This window comes from Podarcis tiliguerta (genome assembly GCF_965153285.1).
Source record: "Podarcis tiliguerta genome assembly, chromosome: 18".
Lineage (NCBI taxonomy): Eukaryota > Metazoa > Chordata > Lepidosauria > Squamata > Lacertidae > Podarcis > Podarcis tiliguerta.
The window spans coordinates 9,958,081-9,966,917 of NC_139551.1; positions in this window are offsets into that span (position 1 = coordinate 9,958,081).

The window sequence follows — 8,837 nt, forward strand, 5'->3', positions numbered from 1 at the left end:
TTAAAGTTTTATTTAAATCAATTGTTTAATATCTGGTGTTAGCTGCCCTGAGCCCGGTCTTGGCTGGGGAGGGCACGGTATAAATAAGAATTATTCTTATTCTTATTATTATTCATCCACCCCACAAAGGGATACATTCCTTCCAAACTCTGGGTGTCTCTATCCCCATATTCTCTAAATGAGGCCACTCAAAACCTCCCCATTTTGAACTCCTTTTCAGTGTACGTGTGGACATATCAAATGCCCCCCATTATTTGCCAATGCAATTCTGGGCTGCATCAATAGGAGTATAGCATCTAGATCAAGGGAAGTATCATAGAATCATAGAATCATAGAGTTGGAAGAGACCACAAGGGCCATCGAGCCCAACCCCCTGCCAAGCAGGAAACACCATCAGAGCACTCCTGACATATGGCTGTCAAGCCTCTGCTTAAAGACCTCCAAAGAAGGAGACTCCACCACACTCCTTGGCAGCAAATTCCACTGTCGAACAGCTCTTACTGTCAGGAAGTTCTTCCTAATGTTTAGGTGGAATCTTCTTTCTTGTAGTTTGGATCCATTGCTCCGTGTCCGCTTCTCTGGAGCGGCAGAAAACAACCTTTCTCCCTCCTCTATGTGACATCCTTTTGTATATTTGAACATGGCTATCATATCACCCCTTAACCTCCTCTTCTCCAGGCTAAACATGCCCAGCTCCCTTAGCCGTTCCTCATAAGACATCGTTTCCAGGCCTTTGACCATTTTGGTTGCCCTCCTCTTGGACCCGTTCCAGTTTGTCAGTGTCCTTCTTGAACTGTGGTGCCCAGAACTGGACACAGTACTCCAGGTGAGGTTTGACCAGAGCAGAATACAGTGGCACTATAACTTCCCTTGATCTAGATGCTATACTCCTCCTATTGATGCAGCCCAGAATTGCATTGGCTTTTTTAGCTGCCGCGTCACACTGTTGGCTCATGTCAAGTTTGTGGTCAACCAAGACTCCTAGATCCTTTTCACATGTACTGCTCTCAAGCCAGGTGTCACCCATCTTGTATTTGTGCCTCTCATTTTTTTTGCCCAAGTGCAATACTTTACATTTCTCCCTGTTAAAATTCATCTTGTTTGTTTTGGCCCAGTTCTCTAATCTGTCAAGGTCGTTTTGAAGTGTGATCCTGTCCTCTGGGGTGTTAGCCACCCCTCCCAGTTTGGTGTCATCTGCGAATTTGATCAGGATGCCCTTGAGTCCATCATCCAAGTCGTTGATAAAGATGTTGAATAAGACCGGGCCCAAGACAGAACCCTGTGGCACCCCACTAGTCACTCTTCTCCAGGATGAAGAGGAACCATTGATGAGCACCCTTTGGGTCCGGTCAGTCAGCCAGTTACAAATCCACTGAGTGGTAGCATAGTCAAGACCGCATTTTACCAGCTTCTTTACAAGAATATCATGGGGCACCTTGTCAAATGCCTTGCTGAAATCAAGGTAGGCTACATCCACTGCGTTCCCTTCATCTACCGGGCTTGTAATTCTGTCAAAAAATGAGATCAGGTTCGTCTGACATGACTTATTTTTCAGAAATCCATGCTGACTATTGGTGATCACAGCATTCCTTTCTAGGTGCTCACAGACTGTTCGCTTAATGATCTGCTCCAGAATCTTCCCTGGTATTGATGTCAGACTGTCTGGGCGGTAATTATTTGGGTCCTCTCTTTTCCCCTTTTTGAAAATAGGGACAACATTTGCCCTCCTCCAGTCTGCTGGGACTTCGCCTGTTCTCCAGGAATTCTCAAAGATGATTGCCAGTGGTTCTGAGATCACATCTGCCAGTTCTTTTAATACTCTTGGATGCAGTTCATCTGGCCCTGGAGACTTGAATACATCTAAACTAGCCAAGTATTCTTGTACTATCTCCTTAGTTATTCTGGGCTGTGTTTTCTCTGCTGAATCATTTGCTCCAAATTCTTCAGGTCGGGCATTGTTTTCTTTATCGGAGAAGACTGAGGCAAAGAAGGCATTGAGGAGTTCAGCCCTTTCTGTGTCCCCTGTTTGCATTTCACCATCTTCTCCTCTGAGTGACCCCACTGTTTCTTTGTTCTTCCTTTTGCTACGAACATACCCATAAAAGCCTTTTTTGTTGCTTTTAACCTCTCTAGCAAGCCTGAGTTCATTCTGTGCTTTAGCTTTTCTGACTTTGTGTCTACACGTGCTGGCTATTTGTTTGAATTCCTCTTTGGTGGTTTCCCCCCTTTTCCATTTTTTGTACACATCCTTTTTTAATCTTAACTCAGTTAAAAGTTCTTTAGATAGCCACCCTGGCTTCTTTAGGCACCTTCCATGTTTCCGTCTCATTGGTATTGCCTGAAGTTGTGCTTTTACTATCTCCCTCTTAACAAACTCCCAGCCATCATGAACTCCCTTTCCTTTTAGTATTACTGTCCATGGGATCTCACCCAGCACTTCCCTAAGTTTTATGAAGTCGGCTTTCTTAAAGTCAAGAAATTGAGTCCTAGTATGCTTGGCTGCTCCTTTCCGCTGTATAGTAAACTTCAGAAGAGCATGATCACTTGCGCCTAATGATCCTTCCACTTCTACCCCATTAACCAGGTCATCGACATTGGTTAGGACCAGATCTAAAATGGCTGTTCCTCTTGTTGCTTCTCCCACTTTCTGGACAATGAAGTTGTCTGCAAGGCCAGTGAGGAATCTGTTTGACCGTATGCTCTTGGCTGAGTTTGACATCCAACAAATATCTGGGTAATTGAAGTCCCCCATTACTACTATCTCCCTTCCTTTTGCATGCTTGGCCATCTGTTCCAGGAAGGCATCATCTATGTCCTCCGTTTGGTAATAGTAATAGTGCCACTGTATTCTGCTCTGAATACAGTACCTCACCTGGAGTACTGTGTCCAGTTCTGGGCACCACAGGTCAAGAAGGACACTGACAAACTGGAACGTGTCCAGAGGAGGGCAACCAAAATGGTCAAAGGCCTGGAAACAATGCCTTATGAGGAACGGCTAAGGGAGCTGGGCATGTTTAGCCTGGAGAAGGGGAGGCTAAGGGGTGATATGATAGCCATGTTCAAATATATAAAAGGAGGTCACCTAGAGGAGGGAGAAAGGTTGTTTTCTGCTGCTCCAGAGAAGCGGACACGGAGCAATGGATCCAAACTACAAGAAAGAAGATTCCACCTAAACATTAGGAAGAACTTCCTGACAGTAAGAGCTGTTTAACAGTGGAATTTGCTGCCAAGGAGTGTGGTGGAGTCTCCTTCTTTGGAGGCAGTGGCGTAGCGTGGGGGGTGCAGGGGGGGGCCGGCCGCACCGGGCGCAACATCTGGGGGTTAGGGTTAGGGGGCGCAAATCCACGGGTTAGGGGGTGCAAATTACTTGCCTTGCCCCGGGTGCTGATAACCCACGCTACTCCACTGTTTGGAGGTCTTTAAGCAGAGGCTTGACAACCATATGTCAGGAGTGCTCTGATGGTGTTTCCTGCTTGGCAGGGGGTTGGACTCAATGGCCCTTGTGGTCTCTTCCAACTCTATGATTCTATGATTCCTGTTGGAAGCCGCCCAGTGTGGCTGAGGAGGGCTGACCAGATGGGCAGGGTATAAGATTGGTATCATTACCGTTATTGTTATCGTTAGCACCACACTCTATCCAACCGATCTATCTAAAAGCCCTGGCTTCAAGCGACCAGAAAGGAGATTCTGACTCCAGGAAGAACTTTCTGACAGCAAGAGCTGTTTGACAGCGGGAGGAAATCCCTCGGAAGGCACTCGACTCTCCTTCCACGACTAAACAACTAAACAACAAGAACAACATATGTTCTGTATTGAAGTTCTCCACCTGACCACCAGGAGGATCATGTATATAGTTTTCACTCAAGTCCACATCAGGGAAACCCTGGGTTGTTGTTGCCACAATGTTGACAGCCGGCTGCCTATAAAAGCAGGCCGCCTGAGCTGTTTGCTGTTCAGTTCAGTTCAGTTCTGTTCCAGCTTACAAATAAAGAGCTGCTTTGAAGAATCGCTGTGTCGTCTGATATGTTCACCCACAGCTTAACAACATATATATATATATATCATATATATATATATATATATATATGCTTTCGTAGATTTTCACGGGTACAGGAATGCAGGTTTTGGTGTCCTCGGGTGTCTTCCCGTGTAAAAGTTGGGGTGTCTAGGCGACGTTTCGACGAGGTCTCACTCGTCATCTTCAGGCTGGTGCTTTCGGCTTCTTGTTACTGGAACAGAGCAGGATCTCAGTGTTTGAGTTCCTATAAATACTGTTGAGGAGGTGTGGTGTATAGCCTCCAATGTTCTGGGCAGAGAGGAGGTTCCCAGGCTAGTGTGCCTTTTCTTCTTTTGTTCCTTAATTACTTGAGGGATATCTTGAGTGATTTCTTGAGTGATTTCCTGAATCCCACTTAGGTGGGTCATTAGGTGTGGATTAGTTGCTAAAGCCTTCGTGTCTTGAACTCTTGAACTTTGTGAAGAGTTTTTCTGAGAAGATGGCTGTACTGCACTTGGTTGTGCTCTGGCTTGGCTTCGTGTATAGGGGCGAGCTGTGGTTTTGTGGCCTGTGCCAGCCAGATCTGTGTAGGGATTGCAGGGGGGTGCAGCATCCGGAGGTGCCACCCTGGTTTGGCTACTGGATGGTGTCTGTAATTTATCTGTGGAGAGGGTCTGGGTTTGGGTCTGGTGTGGTTGATTGGTGATGGCGTTCTGTGTGCCTCTGGATCTGGTGTCAGATTTTGTGGGGAGGGCTAATTTCCAGATGTCTGGCAAGCGGGATGTGTCGTCACGCTTGTTCATGTTGTGAGGGTGTTTCTCTATCTCGATGGCTTCCATGATTATTCTCTTGTGGTGATGTTCCATGTTAAAGAGCAATTTGGAATCTGCAAAATTAATTTCGTGTCCTGTTTCTTTCATGTGTTGGAAAAGAGAGGAAGTTTTTTCTTCTTTTTTGACGGCATTCTTGTGTTCTGCGATCCGTGCATTTATTCGTCTGTTTGTTTGTCCAATGTACGTGGCTGGGCAGACTTTGCAGGGTATTTCATAGACCCCTTGGTTTTCCAACTGAATTTTATCCTTGGGGTTTCTGAGGATATTGGCTATTTTTTGGTTGGTGCAAAAGGCTGTTTTGATATTGTGTTTATGGAGGATTTTGCTAATTTTATCTGTAGTGCCCTTGATATAAGGAAGGAGGGCTATGCCATTGTTTTCTTCTGTGTCTTGGTTTTTGGGGGGTGTTTCTTTTTGGATTAGCTTCGTAACCCTGTTTTGCTGGTATCCATTGGCAATTAACACATTTGAGAGATTCTGTAACTCAGTTGTCAAGTGGTCTTCGTCAGCCAGGCGTTTGGTTCTGGAGATGAGAGTCTTGGCTACGGAGTTTATTTGTGCAGGGTGGTGGTGTGATTGTGCATGTAAGTAGCGGTTGGTGTGTGTTTTTTTCCGGTAGATAGTGTGTCCTAGGGAGCCATCAGGTTTTTTGTAGATTAGGACGTCAAGGAAGGGAAGTTGGTTGTTGGCTTCTATTTCCATAGTGAATTGTATTTTGGGGTGTAGGCTGTTGAGATGTGTGAGGAAGCTATCCAGTTTTTCCTTCCCGTGTGGCCAAATTACAAAGGTGTCGTCAACATATCTGAGCCAAAGTTTGGGTTTGTGTTCTGACTTGTCTAAAGCATTGGTTTCAAAGTGTTCCATGTACAGGTTAGCGATGACCGGTGAGAGGGGTGATCCCATAGGTGCTCCTTCTATCTGTTTGTATCTTTGTCCATTGTGGATGAAGTACGTGTTGGTTAGGCAGTGGTTGGTCAGGTCCAAGATGTATTCGGGGGGATTGTATTTGTTTTGAATGGCTGTCAAGGCTTCCAGCAAAACAGGATACCAGCAAAACAGGGTTACGAAGCTAATCCAAAAAGAAACACCCCCCAAAAACCAAGACACAGAAGAAAACAATGGCATAGCCCTCCTTCCTTATATCAAGGGCACTACAGATAAAATTAGCAAAATCCTCCATAAACACAATATCAAAACAGCCTTTTGCACCAACCAAAAAATAGCCAATATCCTCAGAAACCCCAAGGATAAAATTCAGTTGGAAAACCAAGGGGTCTATGAAATACCCTGCAAAGTCTGCCCAGCCACGTACATTGGACAAACAAACAGACGAATAAATGCACGGATCGCAGAACACAAGAATGCCGTCAAAAAAGAAGAAAAAACTTCCTCTCTTTTCCAACACATGAAAGAAACAGGACACGAAATTAATTTTGCAGATTCCAAATTGCTCTTTAACATGGAACATCACCACAAGAGAATAATCATGGAAGCCATCGAGATAGAGAAACACCCTCACAACATGAACAAGCGTGACGACACATCCCGCTTGCCAGACATCTGGAAATTAGCCCTCCCCACAAAATCTGACACCAGATCCAGAGGCACACAGAACGCCATCACCAATCAACCACACCAGACCCAAACCCAGACCCTCTCCACAGATAAATTACAGACACCATCCAGTAGCCAAACCAGGGTGGCACCTCCGGATGCTGCACCCCCCTGCAATCCCTACACAGATCTGGCTGGCACAGGCCACAAAACCACAGCTCGCCCCTATACACGAAGCCAAGCCAGAGCACAACCAAGTGCAGTACAGCCATCTTCTCAGAAAAACTCTTCACAAAGTTCAAGAGTTCAAGACACGAAGGCTTTAGCAACTAATCCACACCTAATGACCCACCTAAGTGGGATTCAGGAAATCACTCAAGAAATCACTCAAGATATCCCTCAAGTAATTAAGGAACAAAAGAAGAAAAGGCACACTAGCCTGGGAACCTCCTCTCTGCCCAGAACATTGGAGGCTATACACCACACCTCCTCAACAGTATTTATAGGAACTCAAACACTGAGATCCTGCTCTGTTCCAGTAACAAGAAGCCGAAAGCACCAGCCTGAAGATGACGAGTGAGACCTCGTCGAAACGTCGCCTAGACACCCCAACTTTTACACGGGAAGACACCCGAGGACACCAAAACCTGCATATATATATATATATATATACACATACAGTGGTACCTCGCAAGACGAAAAACTTGCAAGACGAAAGAGTTTTTTGTTTTGTGAGTTGCTTCGCAAGACGAATTTCCCTATGGGCTTGCTTCGCAAGACGAAAACGTCTTGCGCCTTTTTCTTAAAACTGTCAATGCATTCCTGTGGGAAACCGTGCTTCGCAAGACGAGAAATTCACAAGACGAAAAAACTCACAGAACGAATTAATTTCGTCTTGCGAGGCACCACTGTATATATATACACACACACATAAAGAGAGAGATGGGGGAGGGAGATAACAATAAATAGCAAGAGACATTTATTTATTTATTTCCAGGTTTATACATTTCAAGAATTTTACAGTCATTTCAACATTTCAAAACTCGACTTCCTTCCCCCTCTTTCTGCCGTTCCTTCAATTTATTTTTTAATATTTCCCGCGCCTCCAGATTAACTTAAATTTGTTAATTTATCCGTCTACTTTCAATATACACTCCTATGAAACTGCAGGTTGTTACAATAACGTTCCTGCCCATGTTCTTATCCGTTCACAATTTGTTTGCAAATATTCAATAAATAAGAGACAACTGTATGACAAGAGATGGAAGTTAAAAAATGAAATAAAATAAAAAAACCCATAAGATTTGGCGCGTATAAAATAAGCCCAGTTGTTGTTGTTTAGTCGTTCAGTCGTGCCCGTCTCTTCGTGACCCCATGGACCAGAGCACGCCAGGCACTTCTGTCTTCCACAGCCACCCGCAGTTGGGTCAAACTCATGCTGGTCGCTTCGAGAACACTGTCCCACCATCTCGTCCTCTGTCGTCCCCTTCTCCTTGTGCCCTCCATCTTTCCCAACTTCAGGGTCTTTTCCAGGGAGTTGAATGTACACACATGCTCCATCTGTTTCCCTCCCTCCACACAGCCCCGTGCACTGGAAACCCACGCTACACCACTGGCCCTTTGTTGTGGTTGTTGTTTAGTCGTTTAGTCGTGTCCGCCTCTTCGTGACCCCATGGACCAGAGCACGCCAGGCACTCCTGTCTTCCACTGCCTCTCACAGTTTGGTCAATGCTGGTAGCTTCGAGAACACTGTCCAATCATCTCGTCTGTCGTCCCCTTCTCCTTGTGCCCTCCATCTTTCCCAGCATCAGGGTCTTTTCCAGGGAGTCTTCTCTTCTCCTGAGGTGGCCAAAGTCTTGGAGCCTCAGCTGCAGGATCTGTCCTTCCAGTGAGCACTCGGGGCTGATTTCCTTCCGAATGGAGAGCTTTGATCTTCTTGCAGTCCATGGGACTCTCAAGAGTCTCCTCCAGCACCAGAATCCAAAAGCATCAATTCTTCGGCGATCAGCCTTCTTTATGGTCCAGCTCTCACTTCCATACATCACTACGGGGAAAACCATAGCTTTTACTATACGGACCTTTGTTGGCAAGGTGATGTCTCTGCTTTTTAAAATGCTGTCTAGGTTTGTCATTGCTTTCCTCCCAAGAAGCAGGCGTCTCTTAATTTCGTGGCTGCTGTCGGGTTAAGTTCTGGTCCTGGAATTATTCCAAAGGCCGACTGGTCCAGATTTGGCCCCGCACATGGACGATCCCTCCAACGGGAATCCGGAAGTGTCTCTCAGAGCACCACCGACCTCTCCCCTCTTTGCCCGCCGGCCTCTTCCTCTTCCCCTCCCGCCCGCCCCTTTCTGCGCCTGCGCGGAGGGCCCCCCCTCCGGAGTCGCCTAAGCCAGCTCCGGAGCGGAGCCCCGGATTCACCAAGGCGGCTTGCGCCGGCGGCGTGACGTCAGCGC